This window comes from Oratosquilla oratoria, chromosome 20 (genome assembly GCF_046742065.1).
Source record: "Oratosquilla oratoria isolate Oo_2021 chromosome 20, ASM4674206v1, whole genome shotgun sequence".
Classification (NCBI taxonomy): Eukaryota; Metazoa; Arthropoda; class Malacostraca; order Stomatopoda; family Squillidae; genus Oratosquilla; species Oratosquilla oratoria.
The window spans coordinates 46,773,154-46,788,239 of record NC_134796.1 but is presented as its reverse complement, the minus strand read 5'-3'; positions in this window follow the sequence as shown (position 1 = coordinate 46,788,239).

Here is a 15,086-nt window from a genome sequence, read left to right as displayed (position 1 = left end):
TTATCTTCTTCAAAGCATCGTCTCTGCGACGACCCCCCAGGGGGGGGGGAGATGCCGTGGCGGTTGATGCCCATCAGCCGCATGCCCACCCGCCCAGTACTATTGCCGCAGGTCGCCCGCTGCATTCACTTACCTGAGGACTCGCTGAAGGACCCCCGGGTCACCGCCACTTCGGTGCCAACAAACTCGCCGTCGGCGGTAGGGACCCCTAGGACCCCATAGGACCCACGTCCACAACACCCACTTGGGACTCGCTGCAGGTACCTCCTCTTGTCTTGGCCTGTTAACCGATAGCACGGGCGCTAGAGTTCTAACGGGATGACCTTCCCCGTAGCCAGTCGCACATAGAAACTTATGTAGGTGGCACTTCCATTGTAATAGATATATTTAGTATTTGTCGTGTATTTGGCTGTTTTCCCCTCCTTATCACACGTCGTTGGTATAGGTGGCAATTTACTTGTTCTGTATGCAGAGCATCTTTCAGAACACCATCTAGCAAGCATTTTAGTAGGGTCTAATGCAACAAATAGAGTATTCCACCAGATCATGCACGTGTGTAGTGAGAAATTTGAAATATAATCTTTATTCTTCTGAAAGAAATTGTCATTGGAATTTATAAGCCTAGAAACCAGGATAACATTTTGATTTTATTGGCATTTTACTGGAAACATAGAATGACATATTGAGAAATTATTTGATAAGAGCAAAGAAAGGGGAAGAGGAATTAGTAGTAGTAATAGTAGTAGGAAAAGAAGAAGAAAAACAAAGAGAAGAAGAAAAAAGAAAGAAGGAAAAAAAAAGAAAACGAAGAAAAAATGAAGGAGAAGAAAAAACAAGATAAAAAAGGAGAAGAAAAAAGAAGAAAAAGAAAGAAGAAAAAAGGAAGGATGAGAAAAAAGAAGGAGAAGTAGAAGACGAAGAAGAAAGGCAGAATAAAATGAAAAAGAATCAACAGAAGAGGAAGAATCAAAAAGAAGAAAAAGAAGCAACAGCAAAGAACAAGAAGAAAAAAAGAAGAAAGAAAAAAAAAGTGATGAACCGCAAAACAAGTAGAAAGAAAGCAGAAACAGAAAAAAATGAAACGAAAGAGAGACGTTGAAGGTGAGGGTGAGGTCGTTTCCCTCCCGCTGGAACTTCTAAATAAAGATCAAGAACAATGAGGTAGCGAACCTGCTACCCCCAACGCCATTGTTACCATCCTCCTCCTCCTCCTCCTCCCCTTATCCCTTCCCCGTGCACACGCGTCAAGTATAAATCATGTTCAATTGCATAAACACAGATATAAGCATACAATATGTATTTACCATGTGTGTATGCATGTTTGTAAGTATGTGTGTGTGTGTATGTACGTACGTATGTATGTATGTATGTATGTATGTATGTATGTATGTATACATGTATGTATGTATGTATGTATTTACATTATGTATGTATGTACATTATGTATGTATGTATGTATGTATGTATGTATGTATTTATTTACTTAGTTGTATCTTATGGGAAGGGGAGCTACGCTCGTGGTGTCCCGCTTTTGTATCTCGAAGTGCCTAGTTTGTTCTTAAATTCGTGTATGGTTTTTGCACACACTACTGTTTCGTCCAGTTTTGTTCCAAGTGTCCACCACTCTGTGTGGAAAACTATTCTTCCTCAGATCTTTTCTATAATTATCTTTTTTTTTTAGCTTCTTTTTATGCCCTCTTGCGTTTATCTTATCCCAATTTAACGGTGTCCGGACATAATCCCTCCGGACAATATCCCTCCTGGACAGAATCCCCCCAAGACAATATCCCCCCTGGATAGAATCCCTCCTTGAGTATATGTTTATTTATGCATTTCAATATATTAATGTATTTTGATATATATTCTCATGATATTTGACTGTATATGTGAATATATGTTTATTTATGTATTTTAATATATTATATATATGTATATATTATATATATATATATATAATTTTTTCATATGTTTGTAAGGTGTAGTAGTGAAGCAATAAACTGTTTTCATAAATGATTTATTCTAACAAGTATATAAATGTCTGTACTGCATGCATTAACACCTCGGTAAAGTACGATGTTAATTACTTTGCATGTAATGGTATATAATGGGAGAGCTGCTAATCCGAATAATGTGGGGGGATTTTGTCCAGCCTGCTCACTTTTGGGGAGGGATTCTGTCCAGGAGGGATATTGTCCGGAGGTATTTTGTCCGGGGGGATTGTGTCCGGGAGGGATTATGTCCCGGATTCAATTTAACAAGTCCTCTTTATCGAGTATTTCTGTGCCCTTCATGATTCTATAGATGGTGAGTAGGTTGCCTCTCTCTCTTCTTTGCTTCAAAGTCGGCAACTCCAATTTAGCCAGTCTATCTTCATATGACAAGTTTAAAATTGCTGGAACCATTTTTTGTGGTTGTTCTCTGGATTATTTCAATCTTCTTTATATTCTCTTTTATACTGGGTGACCATAATGTCGCCGCATATTCCAGTTTAGGCCTTATTAGTGTGACTAATATTTTTTCAAATAATTTCTTCGTCCAAATAGGTACATGCGTATATGCATGCATGTGTGTATGTATGCACGTCGATTCTGGCTTGTCTTTTAGAGAGTTTACTGTATCGTTGATCGTCATCATGCCAGAGGTGATGCCTTGAAGATTATTCTATCCTCATTCTAGTGTCTTCTGACTTGGTCTGGTGTCCTCTGACTTGGTCTGGTGTCCTCTGACTTGGTCTGGTGTCCTCTGACTTGGTCTGGTGTCCTCTGACATGGTCTGGTGTCCTCTAATTTGATCTGGTGTCTACAGTTGTTCGTAGACATACTATAGACCAGACTGAGAATATGAATAATGGAAAGCCCAGAGGTACGGAGGAAAGGAGGGAGGACAGAGACCTATCTTGGGACATTTGTCCACATGTATAGTGGGATTATATCCGGCCAGAGTGGAAGGAGGACACTTGACCACTTTGTATACAGCAGTGTGGTGGGCACTTGTCCATATGTACAGTGGGATTATAACTGGACACAATGGAGGAAAGACACTTAGTCACTATGTGCCTCAGTGTGGGGTACTTGTTCATATGCACAGTGAATCTATATCCGACCAGAGTGGAAAGACACTTGGCCACTCTGTGCCTCACTGTGGGACATGTGTCCACACGTGCCGTGGAATCATATCCGGTGTCCAGTTAAAACATCCTCGCTCAAAAACGTCCTTGGGTTGGGACGACCAAAACGTCCTCGATCTAATTGTGGACGACGGTCTAATTAGGGGCCGCCTCATCTCATGCATGTCATGACACTGCCTGGAATGGATGGTACCGAATGGATACCCTCGCCATGTCGTTCCCCGTAGCTACCTGGTGAGCCTGAAGAGATTATCGGTTAAAAGAAATACCCAGAGATGGCGATGTGTACGCTGGTTAAGTTCAACAATTTTCCTCTGTTTCTTACTGAGATTGTTGTGTAATATATTTGCTTCATCCCATTTTGGTAGGTGACCTTTTTCTTCAATATGGTTCACGAATTCACTGGTGTTACGGTGGTGATGGATATCAACTTTGTGTTCTTTTAGGCTTGTTGGCAAACCCCTGTATCTTTCTCCAGTATAAACATTCTCAACCTAAAGTAAAATATCGGTATTATCATTTTCCGCCTGTTTTTAAATTAAGTCACCGATCTTTCCTGCGTCATATGAGATGCGGATATTTGTGTGTCTTAGTTCTTTATTGAGTGTTGAAGCTATATACATAGCCACAAATAAATGCACAAACAACAGAATAGGAGATATTAAATTATCAAAATTAACAGCGCTCCATGCAGCTACAGAATGGAAGAAGTCGGGACATCAGCTCACCTCCAACACCCCACGGAGCGCCAGTCTGACCAGTCCTCTCTCTTCTTACGCATTTTATATTTGTTGCCAGTTATTCTGTACTATAAACATTCTTTCTGAGGAAACACCACTGTGCTAAACTAGAGTTTTCTCTCTACTCCTCATAAAAAGAATATACAATATGCCAAGACCAAGAAGGATTCAACCCAGGATGGGAGAAGACTTATGCATTACCCACCAGCACCCCATTAGGAAAAGACAAGAAGGTCTGTTCTGTGATGCCAGAGAAGGCAACATAGGACCTGCGGAACATGTATAAACCGCGATTTATACAGACGAGCTGTTGCCGAAGGTAGCGAAATCGACTGGTTCTTCTCTTGGAAAACAAACTGAAACGCAGCCATAGATAGAAATACCGCCAAACGCAAGGACAACTCTTCGCTTTGTGGGAGGAATACATCGCAGGACATACAACCGCGAAGCATTTATTTCGTAGGGCTGGGCATCCCATGGCTCCAAACATGGACTGATTTCTCTTGACGACTTTCAATGTGTAGAATCGGCTATCACGTGCAGACGGACAGTGTTGTGGGAAAAGTGTGCAAGATTTTTCGGTATCTTTATTATTTTGTATACTTGCTATCTAGTCTAAGTGGTTTTTATGATATGATATTGTACAACCAAATGTATATCTTATTCTATATCGTTTTATTAATATACATGTATTGATGTTAATAAGTTAATTTTTTAGATAAAGATGCAGGTGTGACCTGACGAACATTGTGATGTACAAAACTGGACTATTTTTTTTTTTTTGTATTTCTAATATTTTGTATACTTTATTTTTATTCTGGATATGATTTTTACATTGTTCATATGTATAGTGGGATTATAACCGGACACAGTGGAGGAAAGACAACAGTGGGATATTTGTCCACACGAACAGTGGGATATTTGTCCACACGTACAGTGGGATTATATCGGGCCAAAGTGGAAGGAGGACACCTGACCACTTGGTATATCTCAGTGTGTGGGGGGATTATAACCGTCTATAGTGGAGGAAATACGCTCAGCCACTCTGTGCCTCAGTCCATACGAACAGTGGGATTATATCCAACCAGAGTGAAGGGACACTTAGTCACTCTGTGCCTCATTGTGGGACATTTGTCCACACGTACAGTGGGAATATATTTGGCAAGAGTAGAAAGAGGACACTTGATCTCTTTTTATACCTCAGTATGGGGGACAATTGTCCATACGTACAGTGAGGTTATAACCGGCCACAGTGGAAGGAAGACACTTAGCCACTCTGTGCCTAAGTTTGGGGCACTTGTCCATACGTACAGTGGGATTATATCCGGCCTGAGCGGAAGGACACTTATCCATTCTGTGCCTCACTGTGGGACATTTGTCCACATGTATAGTGAGATTATATCTGCCCACAGTAGAAGGAGGACACTTGACCACTTTGTATACGTACAGTGGGATTATAACCGGCCACAGTGGAGGGAAGATACAACCACTCTGTGCCTTAGACGTACACTGGGATTATATCCGGCCAGAGCGGAAAGACACTTAAACACTTTGTGCCTCACTGTGGGACATTTATCAGCACGTATAGTGGGAGTGCACTTGTTCATACGTACAGTGGGATCATAACCGGACACGCTTAGCCACGCTGTGCCTCAGTGTGGGGCACTTGTCCATACGTACAGTGGGGTTATATCTGGCCTGAGCGGAAGGAGGACACTTGATCACTGTGGCAAGGGGGAGAAGGCGATGGGGCTGAGAAAAGATTGTAACTAAGCTGGTGGAATTCATTACCTTCTTTCCCATACGAATTAAACAAGTGAAGTTGTCCTGTTAAACAAGCCTTTATTTTGTTTACTCGTTCCAGAGCACCTTTGTATCTCTGTGGCAATTCCTTCTTTTTCCGTTAGATTCGCTGATAAACCATTCTACTATATCTCAGTCCTTGATATGATATCTGCCTGGTGTTCCTGTGTTTTGTGTATCATAATTCGTAAATATCCTCAGCAGGCGAATAGTAGAAGGCATAGCTACAAAAATCGAGAAAAATGTCGACATTTAGGTATATAGGGGCCATGGAGGGTAAAACGCAGAGGAAAATTAAAAACAAAATTGTCGACATGTTGTAGGTAGGATCCATAGATTGAGCTTCCTCTCTTGACTCGAAAGTGTTTTTCACAAGTCTGCGGTTCAGTGGGGCCGCATTTGGTAAATAATATTACCCTCTGCGTTTATTTTTTGGAGTTGTGTTGCCACCCTCTTTCAAAGATAAATACATCCTTCTCAGAAGGGCCTTTTTATATCTTTGGTCACAATTCAGTGTTTTTTCTTTATCATTCTATATCTACTATTTAGAATATCCAGTTTTATATCGCAGCACGTCTCAGAGATGAATGTATATTTTTAGTTTTTATTTTTTGTTCAAATTTCTATAGTGTTTATCTAAAAACATACCGTATCGACTCAAGGACAATATTCATATACCTTACCTTCTGTCTTTTTATTGCAGCATGATTCAAACATTCAAAGTTTATCTGATGCCTTTCTAGCTATGGCGTTTGTCAAGAGTTCAAACAAATTAATTTGATCTTTCAAATACTTAGCCCTTCCCTATTGTGTTATATTATAATTGAAAAAATATTATATAAGATTTTCGCTTCTGTCGGCAACTATTAAAAAATGTTAATTCATGAGTTGTTCTATCATAATGACTCGTTCATTTTTTTAAAGTCTAGCATTTTTATTTTGTATGAGTTATATTATTTTAATACATTAGACAGAATGAATGGAGAATGGTTGTGTATGGATGATGTTGTGATGCATGAGGGGACGGAGGGGTCGCCGAATTTATGAAGTGGCATTGCTGTGGATGTTCTGTGTCTTGCGACACTGCTTCTGACCCAGGGCAGTGGACAGGATGCAGGGATGACCCGTCATCCAGGAGGTGCCAAGATAAGAGGGAAGGAGGAGGGTAGAGGAGAGTGGAATATGTTGGAGTGGCTTCTATGTCTTTTTCTTTTTTGGCTACCCCCCGTGTAGGGGGAAAAGCCTTTGGTGTATATATATATATATATATATATATATATATATATATATATATTTTATATATATATATATGTATGTACATTAGACGTGGATCATAAGTCCAGCATGTAATCCAAGACCACGGCTAATGACACTGACAGTACAAAGGCTGTACAAGGAACAATTGGACAAAGCACAGCCCCCCCCCCCCATCACGCACACACACGAAATGACCGCACCTGTTTATTTGGGTCGGAGTTCGAGTCTACTTCCTGGACCAAGTCGTTGACCCTTGTTCGTGGTGGGAAATGTCCAGATCGTAGCCCATTAGCCACAAAACCAACCAGAAGCCCGAAGTCTACGAGACCTCGTCTGTCCACAAACTGAGACAAGGAGTGAATGATGAGGATAATATACTTGGGTCCTTGAAGCTTACAAATTTCCTCATAGACATCTTTCAAGTCCCTGACCGTTACCTGTGGTCCTTTTTATTTTCGTTCAAATAAATCGTGCACTTTTGAGCTTTAACAAAATGAAAACAGGGATAAAAAGTAGACATTTAGAGATAACACTGATAGATACATGTTTGTTATTTGTTGACGCCTTTCTTGTTATCATATTGATTAGAAACTATATTCTAAGTGCAATATTGTATAAACAAAATAAAATTCCGTACCTAACGAAAATTTTACGAAATGTAACACAGTATACAGAATGTCACCCAAGTATTTTTGGTGTTGCATTTGCTCTCTGGTACATGCTCAGTCATTAAAATATATATATATAGAAAAAATGTTTGCTTGAAATGGAACCTGGCATGGCACCAGGAAATCCATCAGTATTAAATAAAACTATTTTTCAATCCGTCATAAGCGAAGTGGTACACCATCGACATTTTACTCTCTCGCTAGACCCCAAAATCACACCACACTTAATATTAGGTACCCCGCAACACAGAACTCCTTTGGCATGAAGCACTAAACTTCCAATAGTCAAAGAATGCTATACCCTGTCCCAAATTAGCCAAACTAACAAGAAAAAAAACGTGAAACGTAGGTTGGCAGTAACGCAACATAATTCATAAGGATAGAAGTATTAATAATCTGTCGACGATGATAATCATGATAATAGTTAGCTTCATCCAACTAGCTAAACATTATGATCGTAAACTATTTTTCGGAGGCGGCGCGATATCGTTTGTAAAAGCTGTGGAAAACAGCCAGCAATATAACGAACCTACCTTTTATCAGGCATGACACGTTTTCTTCGCGCCCGCAAGCTTCCGGGTGGTGAGTCCATTCTGTTCGAGAACTGGGACACATCGCATGACGTCAGCCCACAAGTGTTGTCCCGATGTTCGCAGCAACCTCATCATAATCATTGTGAATGCGTTGTCTCTGGTCAAGGGACCGTTGAAGAGGAGGGTTTGTACTAAATTTTGTCATAATTATGACAATCGATGTTGTAGTTGAGTACAATATTAACAGAGGTGTCAGAAGGGCTGTATTTTATTAAGTTCCTAGGCATCGAAGATGATAAAAAAATGGAAACTCATAAATAGTGATCGTTTATCAAGATATTTTTATGTATATATATATTTCTTATGTATTGTGGGGTTCTTATTTTTGTGGACCTTGGTTCAACTGCAACGCGGCTACCATCATGGTGCATTGTAAATCCGAAAATAACAGAACCTTCCTTCAAAGCCTGAACACACGTGCATTTACGAAAGTATGGTGTAGTGACTGGTCAGCGTTGGACAATGGTGCGGCCGCGAGGAAAGGCATCTACCTATTCGTTTCTGTGATATTGGTGTCCTTCTCTAGAATAGACAAGAATATCTGGGTAAGTCACTTATGTACATAGGTAAAAATATCAGATAGTCATTAACAAAAGTGGATAGTGAAAAGGATCCCGGCGTAATTGTCAGTAACGATCTCATATCATCGATGCAGTTTTTCTGCCTTAGAGAAAGTAAATAAGATTTTAGGATTGATTGCGCGATCTTTTTATTCTAAAAATTAATTCGTCCACATTTCATTTTTTCGTATGATCATATAATCTCATTAATGACATCGGCAGATTGGAAAAAATGCAATGAAGAGTCTCAAAACAGATTCCAAATATAAGAAATAAATCAGGCTCAGGGCTGATTTGATACAGGTTTTTAAAATGCTAGAGAAATTTTCACACTAAATACGAATCATAATAATGGTCTGAAGCTGTCGGGGAGTAGATTCAATAAGGAATGAAATACACTTCCTGCACTTTTCACAAATTACACCGTGTAACAAAAAAATAAAGAATGTTTGAGTGAATATTTTGGTTATTTATCTTTTATTAGGTCGTAAATACATTTAGAAAAAATCGGTGTCATTTTGATTACAGACACGAAAGAAATCCTATTTCTTCAGTATTAAGATATAAAAAAGAGATACAACTAAAAATTCAGTCAGACAAAATTTTTGTTACACGGTGTTATCATTATATATTTACTTACAGTTATAATATATATTATGTGTCCGCAGCCGACCCTAGTCTTGTAAATTTTCTACAAGAAAGCCTTTTGTGAAGTAAAGTTTGCTTTATCAGAAAGAAGGATAGTTTCTAAAGACAACGTCTATATCTATATATTTTATATAAGTGATAGAAATATATAGGGCAACGGGCAGGGATATTTTCTAAAGACAACGTGTATATGTATATACATATATTTTTATACGAAGTGGTAGACATGAAAGAACACGAAAGGGCAACGGGCTAGCTGCTGTTCTGCACGTCGGCTATGACGATTCTGGTGTCCACGTTGAAGTCTTCCAATATGGTAAGCACTGAGTGGAGTCGGCCGAGCGGGAGTTGTACACTCTGGCCGTACATGAACTGCATGACGGCCTTCATGTCCTCCGTGGACACGTGGGGCATGGGCACCCATCGCACAGAGGGACACTTCTCAAAGGCACTGGCGAGGAGGTCGGAGGCAGCGAAGACGACTCCTTGGTGAGCTCGAACCACGCCGTCGTAGCAACGGAACTCGAAGTTGATGTCTAACTCTTTCTGGCATCGTTCCCACATCTTGTCCAGACATTTGCTGCTATTGCGTGCAATGGTGACATAAGCCATCTTGGATATTGCTGTACGTTAACTCAGTTGTAGTTATGCGCTACAGTATGTTAACTCAGTTGTAGTTATGCGCCACAGTCGTAGTGCATACATATACAAAAGCATATGTAAACTGGGAAAGCCCACTGAACGCACGTTCGTTCGGTGGCGCCCTGTGGTATGGTGGCAGGAGCTCTCAAACAGAGAACTTTTCATTAAAGACATTTTCCTTCCATTCACACTTACGACACGTACCCTGTTCCTACCATAAGGAGCCCCCAAAATATCTAGGGTGCGAATGTCAAGGGTTGTATTCTCCGGAAGTACCTTCCTGGGCAGACAGGTGCCATGTTTTTTTTTCTAGAAAATGCATTTGAGGGGCATCTGAGAAAGATCAGGTACCTTCATCCTTGTTTTTTTTTTAATCGCTGAGAAATGTTAGACAGTGTTTTAATGATTGTGCATTAAATATTCATAATGGTCATTTAAAGAAAATAAATAACTTGTCAGTTTCCTTCTATAAAATTGTCAACGAAGGACGAATTTCTATTCTATGGATTTGAAGTTATTTTGATGGGCAACTAGAGGAGAATTGTCTACCCTATGGAGTTGAAATGTCAACGGGTGAGGAATATATGAATTCTTTTCTCATCAAAGGATTACAAAGGAGGAGCATGCCGACGAGACCTTTTGGTCTATAACTAGGTCGGATGCGAACAAAATATAATAAAGAGAAATAGATAAAAATAAATAAATATGTAAATGATAACAAACAAAATAAATAAATGCATAGGTATAATTAACTAATAAACAAACAGGTAAATAGTAAATAATAATACCTTTTATTAACTTTGTTCTTTATTGACACCTTGCTCTATATTGACATTTGGTCCTTCATTGACATTCACTGACTCATGGACACTTGCTCCATCACGGACATCTGGTCCCTCATGGCCATTCGATCTTTTTATGTATTCCATGCCCCCCTACGTCACCCCGTTCCACACCTGTCACCCGTCGTTCGCTGACATTCTGTCCGTCATCCCTTCCTGAAATTATATTCTGTCCTCCACTGACATTATATCCTACCGTGATATTTTGTCCTCCACTATCATTATATCCCATCTTGATATTTTGTCCTCAGCTATTAATACATTCCATAGTGATATTTTGTCATTTGACATTACATCCTAGTGTAACATTTCATCCTCTACCGACATCATATCCTAAAATGATTTTTTGTCCTACACTGACATATTGCTCTACATTATTGGAATACCCTACTCTGTTTCCCATGTATTCAACATAAGATAAATGAGGTGGGACTGCAATAAGAACCTCATAACATTACCTATTTTCTTAAGTAGTCGTGTCCGGGGAGACATTTCGCCCCTTGAATTTAAACCCATTTTTCTTTGGCATCGAAAGGACTGTCATCAAAGTCTTCTAGATTTCTGACACAATGACCTTTAATTTGTTTGTTCCAGTTGTTACTGGTTTTGCCTATTACAAACCTTGTTGTTAGATGTGTATTTTGGTTTTGCTATTTCTCTGTATCACAATTCCTACACTCCAATATGAGATGTATTCAACATAAAATAAATAAGAACCTCATAACATTGTTTTGTTGACAAATGTGTCTTTGCCTTTCTTGGAAGAACGCAAATATTCCAAACCATTTGATGAGTTTCCTTCACTTAACCAGCTCACCAATATACAAACTAAAACAGGTCCGACTACCTGAGTAATTTGCAGTCGACCTGCAACCAAGTTAATGAATTCTACGCTTAGGATCACATTAGCTGACTCAGTAGTGATCTGCGGTGAGGGATGTTTGTTTGTATACCTTGATGCACTTTTTTCTCTCACCACCAAACCTGTGTTCTGAAAAAGATAAGACACAGGCTAAACTATGTGTCTTGTAATCAAGAAATAAATAAAGACGTCGGAATGTGAATGAAGCTATTTTCTTTTTCCCCCTGCTCCCCAATGGTGTCTGGCATCTAGTATAGACTGAACTACGGGTTAAAGCCATTAAACTACCCATATAGAATTTCATAGAGGTAAAATTTACTTGGTCGCATCTGTTGACCGCAGTGAAGAAGTCTTTCTGATCATAATGAGGGTAGATGTATATTATTAATCAGTCTCTGGTGAAAATCATTGTGACTGACCATATAACGAAGACAGTGAGTGTGGCACTTGCACGCGTTAGAGTTCAGTGATGGCTTTGGTTTCGGAAAAAGGGGGGAAAGTCCTGGCAAGTTGTTCTCTCGTCAGTCGCCGCTACTATGTAATGGTAAAATAACATTGGTGAATTCACACGCATATGTAACATAAAATGTTTGCTGAAGCAGAGATGTGCTTATTTTACTCCAGTTAACATTTTCCCCCTCTCTACTCTGCTTCATCTTGGACAAGTAATCCTTAATTTTTATATCAGGATCTTCATGACACCTGTACTAATTATGTTTTTTGGTGTGGGTTGGAGACTAGAATGCTGATTCACTTTTAACATCACCTAGCCCTATTTTCAATCGTGTTTTTTTTCAGTGTCCCTTTTGTCACCCCATGGCCCAGCGTATCGTTCTTTTTAGATTAGAGACTAGAATGTTTATACACTTTCAATATCTACGAGCTCTTCTTCCCATCACGCTTTTTCAGTCTCTCATTTACCACCCCACCCCTACAACCCAGAGTCCCGCCGTGACATAAACTAAATATAATCAATATTTTATTATTTTGTACATTTATACAATAATGTTACATTCAGATATCTTATAAGGGCTATCCTAGTATGCGGCAACATTACTTACAATATATAATTTTATTATCATAGACACATACAATAGTTTCTTGAATTACTAAGTAATTTTATTTTACAAAAATGCTATGCATTAAGGGGAAACTACAGTAGTGGCGTGTTGCCACAGTTTCAACAAACTACTTTCCTTAGAGGGATGGTACAATATTGGCACGACGGGTGTCCAGGATCTGGTAAGGGTATAGTTTTAATCAATTTCTTTTGGACATCTCCCGTAGCGAAATTGTAACGTCCTAACCTCGTGGGGTCCCAATCCCGGTAGGGAAAGGTAATTTGTTCAAACTAATCCAGAAACACGGGGTGGGGTACAATGTACTGCCTCTCAGCTTGTGTTTTAAACTAAATACCAGGCAATTCACATTGACAATCACCACCACAGATCTCATTTCTTAACCAACTATTACCTCGATTCCCTCTGACTGGAAACCCGCTGCCTCACGACACCCAGCAACGATCCTGGGGTATCTGGTTTGTGCTAACATAGGACAGTGTCCGTGTCACCGGCTAGGAGGCGAGCAGTAGCTTGTTCTAAACTTCCCTTACATGATGGATGTGTTAAGAAACGGTGGAAGACAGTAGAGAGACCTTTGATCCAGTTCAACATAGTATTTTGTCAGTAATAATCAGCTCTTCTGTTCTGCTGGACAATATTGCACAGAAGAGGTAGTAGAAAAGGAAACCAAGAAAGGTAGCAGAACGGAGTATGGTAGAAGTTAAAAGTGATTTGTACGTTTTCTTTGTTGGAGATTGGTCTTCAATCATGAAATAATGCTGCGTGAATCTGATCCGTAGGGAAACCCAAAAGTTCCTAATGTAGGTAGTCAATACCCTCAAGGAGGAGGTGGGTGCTGACAGAGTTGTGTTAAGATGTTTCTTGAGAAACCACATCTGAAGACGGAAACTTTATTAGTATGACGTTTCGCTTATTACAGGTTTATCAGATATTCGATAAAGTCTTAACGAGCGAAAAGTCGTAATAATAAAGGCTACGTCCTCAAGGGTGTTTCTTTTGGTAGACTTATTAGAAACTGCCATTTACAAACAATATGCTTCTTTCCGACATCCACCCCGCGGAACCATCTCATGGTTCTCAGCCTGTAGCCCAAACCGATGAGGGTTAGTGGATGTTTAGCGATTAAAATCAGTGTTGAAAAGTCTTAAGTTACTGCAGTCCTTAAGTACGGGACATTAGAGCCCCGTAATTTAAATTATAATCAGCCTCCGACTCAGGGCCGAAGATATTGGGCTTTTCCCATTCTTCGTCTTAGTTGAAAGACACGGAAGACGAAAGTGTCTTGTGGTCAACAATGCAACATTTTCTGTCCGTATGAACATAAAGCGTTTGCACACATTGTTATGTTTCAACATGATCTTGAACCTATGCAACAAGCGTTGGCCAGTAATTCCTATTGCAATAAGAAAGTGAAATCATACAAAAAAAAAACGAAAATCGTGTAAACCTTCTTTCTATCAAGGACACCTATAAAATTGTGGGGCTAGAAATAAAACACCAAAAATGTTTAAGTGCAATGCGAACCAGTTTCTAAATTATTTCAAACTTTAAACGCTTTGTCTGGTCGATGTGCTGGTAGGTTAGCGTCAAAAACCTACACTGCATCGAGGACAAACATCCAGAGTGAATATAACATTAAACCAGGAAGAATCATCTGAAACCTGGGCACGAGTTAAGATGAAAGTGAAAGTTTTCTACACTACAAAGGAAAACGTTACTTTCAGGCCCTCCCCTACCTAGAATAACACCTGTCTCTGGTTGGTTGTGACAGTACACTCTCTGGATGCATCCTCGAGTCATTTACCTCAGCACGTGGCACAAAAAATCCAACTCATCGCACCCCAATTTCAAAAATAAGAAGAAGCTCAGGTGTAACGGTCACGTCTCATCTGACACGTAGGATGAGTAATGTAGTCTATTCAAGCCTATAACGAGTTCCGTGTGATGTCACGGAACTGCCCACCCCAACACACACACCTCACAGAGAGGGCAAGGACCGTATCACCATTCAAAGGATATATTATGCATATGAACTTAATGTAGCATGTTTTTACTCTGCACTTGACTACCTAAAATTGTGTTAATTTCTGACATCTCCCCTAAGTAGCAACGCTATAGGCCATTTGTCCAGTGAGCAACTATGCAAATACTCTTGATTTTTTTTCTTACAATTTCTAGACATTTGCATGTTACCTCGGGATGTTCCTCGTATTATATAAATAGTTTACGGACTTCAACTATAAAAATGAATATATATAAAGG